Source organism: Salvelinus namaycush, chromosome 27, assembly GCF_016432855.1.
Source record: "Salvelinus namaycush isolate Seneca chromosome 27, SaNama_1.0, whole genome shotgun sequence".
NCBI classification, from domain to species: Eukaryota; Metazoa; Chordata; class Actinopteri; order Salmoniformes; family Salmonidae; genus Salvelinus; species Salvelinus namaycush.
In genome coordinates this window covers 26,469,113-26,478,959 of record NC_052333.1, presented here as the reverse complement: position 1 = coordinate 26,478,959, position 9,847 = coordinate 26,469,113, and the positions used below count along the sequence as shown (strand labels likewise).

The 9,847-nt window shown below is 38.4% G+C and overlaps 6 non-coding genes across 6 annotated transcripts; all 6 read right to left on the bottom strand.

The window, feature by feature from the left end:
- Nucleotides 1-2,904: 2,904 nt before the first annotated feature.
- On the bottom strand, nt 2,905-2,987 carry trnal-uaa. The gene has a single exon. It is a non-coding gene; the product is annotated as a tRNA-Leu (tRNA).
- Nucleotides 2,988-4,602: 1,615 nt separating this feature from the next.
- Nucleotides 4,603-4,685, bottom strand: trnal-uaa. The gene has a single exon. It is a non-coding gene; the product is annotated as a tRNA-Leu (tRNA).
- A 729-nt stretch (nt 4,686-5,414) lies between these two features.
- trnal-uaa lies at nt 5,415-5,497 on the bottom strand. The gene has a single exon. It is a non-coding gene; the product is annotated as a tRNA-Leu (tRNA).
- A 726-nt stretch (nt 5,498-6,223) lies between these two features.
- Nucleotides 6,224-6,306, bottom strand: trnal-uaa. The gene has a single exon. It is a non-coding gene; the product is annotated as a tRNA-Leu (tRNA).
- A 729-nt stretch (nt 6,307-7,035) lies between these two features.
- trnal-uaa lies at nt 7,036-7,118 on the bottom strand. Its single transcript has one exon. It is a non-coding gene; the product is annotated as a tRNA-Leu (tRNA).
- Nucleotides 7,119-8,653: 1,535 nt separating this feature from the next.
- On the bottom strand, nt 8,654-8,736 carry trnal-uaa. The gene has a single exon. It is a non-coding gene; the product is annotated as a tRNA-Leu (tRNA).
- Between the last annotated feature and the right edge of the window lie 1,111 nt (nt 8,737-9,847).

Here is a 9,847-nt window from a genome sequence, read left to right as displayed (position 1 = left end):
AAGAACTGACTGTGTCTCCTCATTCCAATTTCACTGGGCTCTTGATGATACTTTACTTACACCAGATGGCTGAGTGGTTTAGACTGCTGGAATAAAAATCTGACGAACAGTATGTTTTTGTGGGTACCAACCCTTCCTGGAAAAAGCTTACTTAGGATGTAATCAACCCTCATTTCACTCATTTACTTTAGCGTGGATCAAATCTGAAAGAAATGACTATGACAAGTTCTTCCATTTTTGACTCAGCTCTTGTTAATCATTTAGAAACACCTGGATGGCAGTGTGTTTAAGGCATTAGACTCATGATCGATATTAAAATGTCCTTGTTGGTTCGAAACCTACATCTTTAGAATGTTGATTTGGATGTAATCAAGTTTCATTTACATATTGTCTGGATCAAAGCCAAAAGATCTGACTGTGTGCTCCTTATTCCATTTTGACTGGGCACTCGATTACATGTTCTTTACACCAGGATGGCCGAGAGGTTAAGGGTTAGACTTAAGATCCAATGGACATATGTCCTCGTGGGTTCGAACCCCACTCCTGGTAGAAGATTATCTTTGATTTGGATGTTATCAATTGTTTGGATCAAAGCTGAAAGAATTGACTTTGTTCCCCTTATTCCGCCTGGACTAAGCAAGTGTTTATCCTTTATAAACACAAAAGATGGTTGAGTGGTTATTAAGGTGTTAGAGTCATTATCAACTTAATTATTATTCTTCTTGCTTCGAAACCCCGTTCTTGTATTAAGTTTGATTTGGACGTCAACAAGTCTCGTTTAGATATTGTCTGGCTCAAAGCCAAAAGAACTGACTGTGTGCTCCTCATTCCAATTTCACTGGGCTCTTGATGATACTTTACTTACACCAGGATGGCTGAGTGGTTTAGACTGCTGGAATAAAAATCTGACGAACAGTATGTTTTTGTGGGTACCACCCCATTCCTGGAAAAAGCTTACTTAGGATGTAATCAACCCTCATTTCACTCATTTACATTTAGCGTGGATCAAATCTGAAAGAAATGACTATGACAAGTTCTTCCATCTTTGCTCAGCTCTTGTTAATCTTTTAGAAACACCTGGATGGCACTGTGTTTAAGGCTTTAGACTCATGATCGAAATTAAAATGTCCTTGTTGTTCGAAACCTACATCTGTAGAATGTTTGATTTGGATGTAATCAAGTTTCATTTACATATTGTCTGGATCAAAGCCAAAAATCTGACTGTGTGCTCCTTATTCCATTTTGACTGGGCACTCGATTTCATGTTCTTTACACCAGGATGGCCGAGAGTTTAAGGCGTTGGACTTAAGATCCAATGGACATATGTCCTCGTGGGTTCGAACCCCCTCCTGGTAGAAGTTTATCTTTGATTTGGATGTTATCAATTGTTGGATCAAAGCTGAAAGAATTGACTTTGTTCCCCTTATTCCGCCTTGACTAAGCAAGTGTTTATCCTTTATAAACACAAAAGATGGCTGAGTGGTTATTAAGTGTTAGAGTCATTATCAACTTAAGTATCATTCTTCTTGCTCGAAACCCCGTTCTTGTATTAAGTTTGATTTGGATGTCAACAAGTCTCGTTTAGATATGTCTGGCTCAAGCCAAAAGAACTGACTGTGTGCTCCTCATTCCAATTTCACTGGGCTCTTGATGATACTTTACTTACACCAGGATGGCTAGTGGTTTAAACTGTGGAATAAAAATCTGACGAACAGTATGTTTTTGTGGGTACCAACCCCATTCCTGAAAAAGCTTACTTAGGATGTAATCAACCCTCATTTCACTCATTTACATTTAGTGGATCAAATCTGAAAGAAATGACTATGACAAGTTCTTCCATTTTTGACTCAGCTCTTGTTAATCTTTTAGAAACACCTGGATGGCAGTGTGTTTAAGGCATTAGACTCATGATCGAAATTAAAATGTCCTTGTTGGTTCGAAACCTACATCTGTAGAATGTTTGATTTGATGTAATCAAGTTTCATTTACATATGTCTGGATCAAAGCCAAAAGATCTGACTGTGTGCTCCTTATTCCATTTTGACTGGGCACTCGATTTCATGTTCTTTAACCAGGATGGCCGAGAGGTTAGGCGTTGGACTTAAGATCCAATGACATATGTCCTCTTGGGTTCGAACCCCCTCCTGGTAGAGATTATCTTTGATTTGGATGTTATCAATTGTTTGGATCAAAGCTGAAAGAATTGACTTTGTTCCCCTTATTCCGCCTGGACTAAGCAAGTGTTTATCCTTTATAAACACAAAAGATGGTTGAGTGGTTAAGGTGTTAGAGTCATTATCAACTTAATTATTATCTTCTTGCTTCGAAACCCCGTTCTTGTATTAAGTTTGATTTGGATGTCAACAAGTCTCGTTTAGATATTGTCTGGCTCAAAGCCAAAAGAACTGACTGTGTGCTCCTCATTCCAATTTCACTGGGCTCTTGATGATACTTTACTTACACCAGGATGGCTGAGTGTTTAGACTGCTGGAATAAAAATCTGACGAACAGTATGTTTTTGTGGGTACCAACCCCATTCCTGGAAAAAGCTTACTTAGGATGTAATCAACCCTCATTTCACTCATTTACATTTAGCGTGGATCAAATCTGAAAGAAATGACTATGACAAGTTCTTCCATCTTTTGACTCTGGCTTTGAGCCAGACAATATCTAAACGAGACTTGTTGACATCCAAATCAAACTTAATACAAGAACGGGGTTTCGAAGCAAGAAGAATGATACTTAAGTTGATAATGACTCTAACACCTTAATAACCACTCAGCCATCTTTTGTGTTTATAAAGGATCAACACTTGCTTAGTCAAGGCGGAATAAGGGGAACAAAGTCAATTCTTTCAGCTTTGATAGCAAACAATTGATAACATCCAAATCAAAGATAAACTTCTACCAGGAGTGGGGTTCGAACCCACGAGGACATATGTCCATTGGATCTTAAGTCCAACGCCTTAACCTCTCGGCCATCCTGGTGTAAAGAACATGAAATCGAGTGCCCAGTCAAAATGGAATAAGGAGCACACAGTCAGATCTTTTGGCTTTGATCCAGACAATATGTAAATGAAACTTGATTACATCCAAATCAAACATTCTACCAGATGTAGGTTTCGAACAAACAAGGACATTTTAATTTCGATCATGAGTCTAACGCCTTAAACACAGTGCATCCAGGTGTTTCTAAAAGATTAACAAGAGCTGAGTCAAAGATGGAAGAACTTGTCATAGTCATTTCTTTCAGATTTGATCCACGCTAAATGTAAATGAGTGAAATGAGGGTTGATTACATCCTAAGTAAGCTTTTTCCAGGAATGGGGTTGGTACCCACAAAAACATACTGTTCGTCAGATTTTTATTCCAGCAGTCTAAACCACTCAGCCATCCTGGTGTAAGTAAAGTATCATCAAGAGCCCAGTGAAATTGGAATGAGGAGCACACAGTCAGATCTTTTGGCTTTGATCCAGACAATATGTAAATGAAACTTGATTACATCCAAATCAATCATTCTAACAGATGTAGGTTTCGAACTGTTAGTAAAACGTTTACTGTTGACAGGAGAACAAGAGGAGACAATAGGACGAGGTGGATAATTTTATAATAAGGCCGTTTAATTACATGTAAAGATATCTTAGTAAAATCTTGCAGCAAGGCTCTTTCTGTCTGATTCTTATTGAATCGTCCGGAAAAGAGATAGTTTCAAGAACTGTACAGTATTATATAGACAACAAGCAAAGTAGGTAGATCTGCGAGTCTGGCCTTCCGATTGGTCGATCTGGGTCTTGGGTAGTCCTGAACAGGCCTGGTGTCCACGTTCCATTGGTTCCTGAGATAGTTCTTTGTCCTGAGCTCCAAGCATGAGTTGTGTGTGTCTGTGTGATTGTCATGGGGGAGGGGAGTTGTGGGTGTCGTGTATATGTCTAATGAGTCCAGCATATGTCAAGATCTTTGTGGCTTTGATCAGACTAATATGTAATGAGAAGTTGATTACATCCAAGTACAATATCTAACAGATGTAGATTTACGAACCAACAAGGACATTTTAATATCGATCATGAGTCTAATGCCTTAAACACACTGCCATCCAGGTGTTTCTAAATGATTAACAAGAGCTGAGTCAAAATGGAAGAACTTGTCATAGTCATTTCTTTCAGATTTGATCCACGCTAAATGTAAATGAGTGAAATGAGGGTTGATTACATCCTAAGTAAGCTTTTTCCAGGAATGGGGTTGGTACCCACAAAAACATACTGTTCGTCAGATTTTTATTCCAACAGTCTAAACCACTCAGCCATCCTGGTGTAAGTAAAGTATCATCAAGAGCCCAGTGAAATTGGAATGAGGAGCACACAGTCAGTTCTTTTGGCTTTGAGCCAGACAATATCTAAACGAGACTTGTTGACATCCAAATCAAACTTAATACAAGAACGGGGTTTCGAAGCAAGAAGAATAATAATTAAGTTGATAATGACTCTAACACCTTAACCACTCAAGGATAAACACTTGCTTAGTCAAGGCGGAATAAGGGGAACAAAGTCAATTCTTTCAGCTTTGATCCAAACAATTGATAACATCCAAATCAAAGATAATCTTCTACCAGGAGTGGGGTTCGAACCCACGAGGACATATGTCCATTGGATCTTAAGTCCAACGCCTTAACCTCTCGGCCATCCTGGTGTAAAGAACATGAAATCGAGTGCCCAGTCAAAATGGAATAAGGAGCACACAGTCAGATCTTTTGGCTTTGATCCAGACAATATGTAAATGAAACTTGATTACATCCAAATCAATCATTCTAACAGATGTAGGTTTCGAACCAACAAGGACATTTTAATATCGATCATGAGTCTAATGCCTTAAACACACTGCCATCCAGGTGTTTCTAAATGATTAACAAGAGCTGAGTCAAAAATGGAAGAACTTGTCATAGTCATTTCTTTCAGATTTGATCCACGCTAAATGTAAATGAGTGAAATGAGGGTTGATTACATCCTAAGTAAGCTTTTTCCAGGAATGGGGTTGGTACCCACAAAAACATACTGTTCGTCAGATTTTTATTCCAACAGTCTAAACAACTCAGCCATCCTGGTGTAAGTAAAGTATCATCAAGAGCCCAGTGAAATTGGAATGAGGAGCACACAGTCAGTTCTTTTGGCGTTGAGCCAGACAATATCTAAACGAGACTTGTTGACATCCAAATCAAACTTAATACAAGAACGGGGTTTCGAAGCAAGAAGAATGATACTTAAGTTGATAATGACTCTAACACCTTAATAACCACTCAGCCATCTTTTGTGTTTATAAAGGATAAACACTTGCTTAGTCAAGGCGGAATAAGGGGAACAAAGTCAATTCTTTCAGCTTTGATCCAAACAATTGATAACATCCAAATCAAAGATAAACTTCTACCAGGAGTGGGGTTCGAACCCACGAGGACATATGTCCATTGGATCTTAAGTCCAACGCCTTAACCTCTCAGCCATCCTGGTGTAAAGAACATGAAATCGAGTGCCCAGTCAAAATGGAATAAGGAGCACACAGTCAGATCTTTTGGCTTTGATCCAGACAATATGTAAATGAAACTTGATTACATCCAAATCAAACATTCTACCAGATGTAGGTTTCGAACAAACAAGGACATTTTAATTTCGATCATGAGTCTAACGCCTTAAACACAGTGCCATCCAGGTGTTTCTAAAAGATTAACAAGAGCTGAGTCAAAGATGGAAGAACTTGTCATAGTCATTTCTTTCAGATTTGATCCACGCTAAATGTAAATGAGTGAAATGAGGGTTGATTACATCCTAAGTAAGCTTTTTCCAGGAATGGGGTTGGTACCCACAAAAACATACTGTTCGTCAGATTTTTATTCCAGCAGTCTAAACCACTCAGCCATCCTGGTGTAAGTAAAGTATCATCAAGAGCCCAGTGAAATTGGAATGAGGAGCACACAGTCAGTTCTTTTGGCTTTGAGCCAGACAATATCTAAACGAGACTTGTTGACATCCAAATCAAACTTAATACAAGAACGGGGTTTCGAAGCAAGAAGAATAATAATTAAGTTGATAATGACTCTAACACCTTAACCACTCAACCATCTTTTGTGTTTATAAAGGATAAACACTTGCTTAGTCCAGGCGGAATAAGGGGAACAAAGTCAATTCTTTCAGCTTTGATCCAAACAATTGATAACATCCAAATCAAAGATAATCTTCTACCAGGAGTGGGGTTCGAACCCACGAGGACATATGTCCATTGGATCTTAAGTCCAACGCCTTAACCTCTCGGCCATCCTGGTGTAAAGAACATGAAATCGAGTGCCCAGTCAAAATGGAATAAGGAGCACACAGTCAGATCTTTTGGCTTTGATCCAGACAATATGTAAATGAAACTTGATTACATCCAAATCAATCATTCTAACAGATGTAGGTTTCGAACCAACAAGGACATTTTAATATCGATCATGAGTCTAATGCCTTAAACACACTGCCATCCAGGTGTTTCTAAATGATTAACAAGAGCTGAGTCAAAAATGGAAGAACTTGTCATAGTCATTTCTTTCAGATTTGATCCACGCTAAATGTAAATGAGTGAAATGAGGGTTGATTACATCCTAAGTAAGCTTTTTCCAGGAATGGGGTTGGTACCCACAAAAACATACTGTTCGTCAGATTTTTATTCCAACAGTCTAAACAGCTCAGCCATCCTGGTGTAAGTAAAGTATCATCAAGAGCCCAGTGAAATTGGAATGAGGAGCACACAGTCAGTTCTTTTGGCGTTGAGCCAGACAATATCTAAACGAGACTTGTTGACATCCAAATCAAACTTAATACAAGAACGGGGTTTCGAAGCAAGAAGAATGATACTTAAGTTGATAATGACTCTAACACCTTAATAACCACTCAGCCATCTTTTGTGTTTATAAAGGATAAACACTTGCTTAGTCAAGGCGGAATAAGGGGAACAAAGTCAATTCTTTCAGCTTTGATCCAAACAATTGATAACATCCAAATCAAAGATAATCTTCTACCAGGAGTGGGGTTCGAACCCACGAGGACATATGTCCATTGGATCTTAAGTCCAACGCCTTAACCTCTCGGCCATCCTGGTGTAAAGAACATGAAATCGAGTGCCCAGTCAAAATGGAATAAGGAGCACACAGTCAGATCTTTTGGCTTTGATCCAGACAATATGTAAATGAAACTTGATTACATCCAAATCAAACATTCTACCAGATGTAGGTTTCGAACCAACAAGGACATTTTAATTTCGATCATGAGTCTAATGCCTTAAACACACTGCCATCCAGGTGTTTCTAAAAGATTAACAAGAGCTGAGTCAAAAATGGAAGAACTTGTCATAGTCATTTCTTTCAGATTTGATCCACGCTAAATGTAAATGAGTGAAATGAGGGTTGATTACATCCTAAGTAAGCTTTTTCCAGGAATGGGGTTGGTACCCACAAAAACATACTGTTCGTCAGATTTTTATTCCAGCAGTCTAAACCACTCAGCCATCCTGGTGTAAGTAAAGTATCATCAAGAGCCCAGTGAAATTGGAATGAAGAGCACACAGTCAGTTCTTTTGGCTTTGAGCCAGACAATATCTAAACGAGACTTGTTGACATCCAAATCAAACTTAATACAAGAACGGGGTTTCGAAGCAAGAAGAATAATAATTAAGTTGATAATGACTCTAACACCTTAACCACTCAACCATCTTTTGTGTTTATAAAGGATAAACACTTGCTTAGTCCAGGCGGAATAAGGGGAACAAAGTCAATTCTTTCAGCTTTGATCCAAACAATTGATAACATCCAAATCAAAGATAATCTTCTACCAGGAATGGGGTTCGAAACAACGAGGAAATATGTCCATTGGATCTTAAGTCCAACGCCTTAACCTCTCGGCCATCCTGGTGTAAAGAACATGAAATCGAGTGCCCAGTCAAAATGGAATAAGGAGCACACAGTCAGATCTTTTGGCTTTGATCCAGACAATATGTAAATGAAACTTGATTACATCCAAATCAATCATTCTAACAGATGTAGGTTTCGAACCAACAAGGACATTTTAATATCGATCATGAGTCTAACGCCTTAAACACACTGCCATCCAGGTCTTTCTAAATGATTAACAAGAGCTGAGTCAAAAATGGAAGAACTTGTCATAGTCATTTCTTTCAGATTTGATCCACGCTAAATGTAAATGAGTGAAATGAGGGTTGATTACATCCTAAGTAAGCTTTTTCCAGGAATGGGGTTGGTACCCACAAAAATATACTGTTCGTCAGATTTTTATTCCAGCAGTCTAAACCACTCAGCCATCCTGGTGTAAGTAAAGTATCATCAAGAGCCCAGTGAAATTGGAATGAGGAGCACACAGTCAGTTCTTTTGGCTTTGAGCCAGACAATATCTAAACGAGACTTGTTGACATCCAAATCAAACTTAATACAAGAACGGGGTTTCGAAGCAAGAAGAATAATAATTAAGTTGATAATGACTCTAACACCTTAACCACTCAACCATCTTTTGTGTTTATTAAGGATAAACACTTGCTTAGTCAAGGCGGAATAAGGGGAACAAAGTCAATTCTTTCAGCTTTGATCCAAACAATTGATAACATCCAAATCAAAGATAAACTTCTACCAGGAGTGGGGTTCGAACCCACGAGGACATATGTCCATTGGATCTTAAGTCCAACGCCTTAACCTCTCGGCCATCCTGGTGTAAAGGACATGAAATCGAGTGCCCAGTCAAAATGGAATAAGGAGCACACAGTCAGATCTTTTGGCTTTGATCCAGACAATATGTAAATTAAACTTGATTACATCCAAATCAAACATTCTACCAGATGTAGGTTTCGAACCAACAAGGACATTTCTTTCAGATTTGATCCACGCTAAATGTAAATGAGTGAAATGAGGGTTGATTACATCCAAAGTAAGCTTTTTCCAGTAATGGGGTTGGTACCCACAAGAATGCACCGTTCCTTGGATTTTTTTTCCAACTTCTAAACCACTCAGACATCCTGGTGTAAATAAAGTACGATCAAGAACCCAGTGAAATTGGAATGAGTAGCACACCGTCAGTTATTTTGGCTTTGAGCCAGACATTTATTGTCATTAACCTTATCCTGGAGGCAGAAATGAGCAATTCCCCGACAGATAGGCCAGCTGCAATTGGCTATATTGTAAAAATTCCTGAAAACAAAAATGAGGTATTACAGATGGACTATCCAAATGAAGATTTTCTAAATGTAGATTATATTACTCAATCACGATTTACTTTATTTAGTTACAAATTTCAAAAATGGACAGTCCAGGGATATTTTACCCTGAAATTTTACCCTGAAAGAAATGACCACACCAGACAATTTAATTTTAAGACAGTTGTATTTAATGCATTATATAAATTGGAAACAAATAAAATAATACCAGTAGGCTACACCAACATTAGTTTTCCATTCATACAACTTGTCGGATAAATTGCCACAGTACATTTGCCATGGTATACGAGGAAATACTTTATTTCAGTTGTACATAATGATTGTCAAATTGATAAATCATCTTTATTCTGCTCAAAAAGTAAGAGTAAATTGTTCCAATGATAATACACACCCGAGGGCGAACATACTGTATCTTGAAAGACTTTGGTAGCAAGCAGGACTAAGATGTCACACCATCAGCTTTTAGGGAGCTGTAATGAGGTGACAAATAATGGTTGCAATTGAGATCAGTTGAGTGGGTGAATTTAACGCATATTGATGGTTTAACGAGAGATCAGCTGGAGATAATCTAGTGGCCATCCATGGTTGCTATAGGCCCTTTGGCTTTAAAT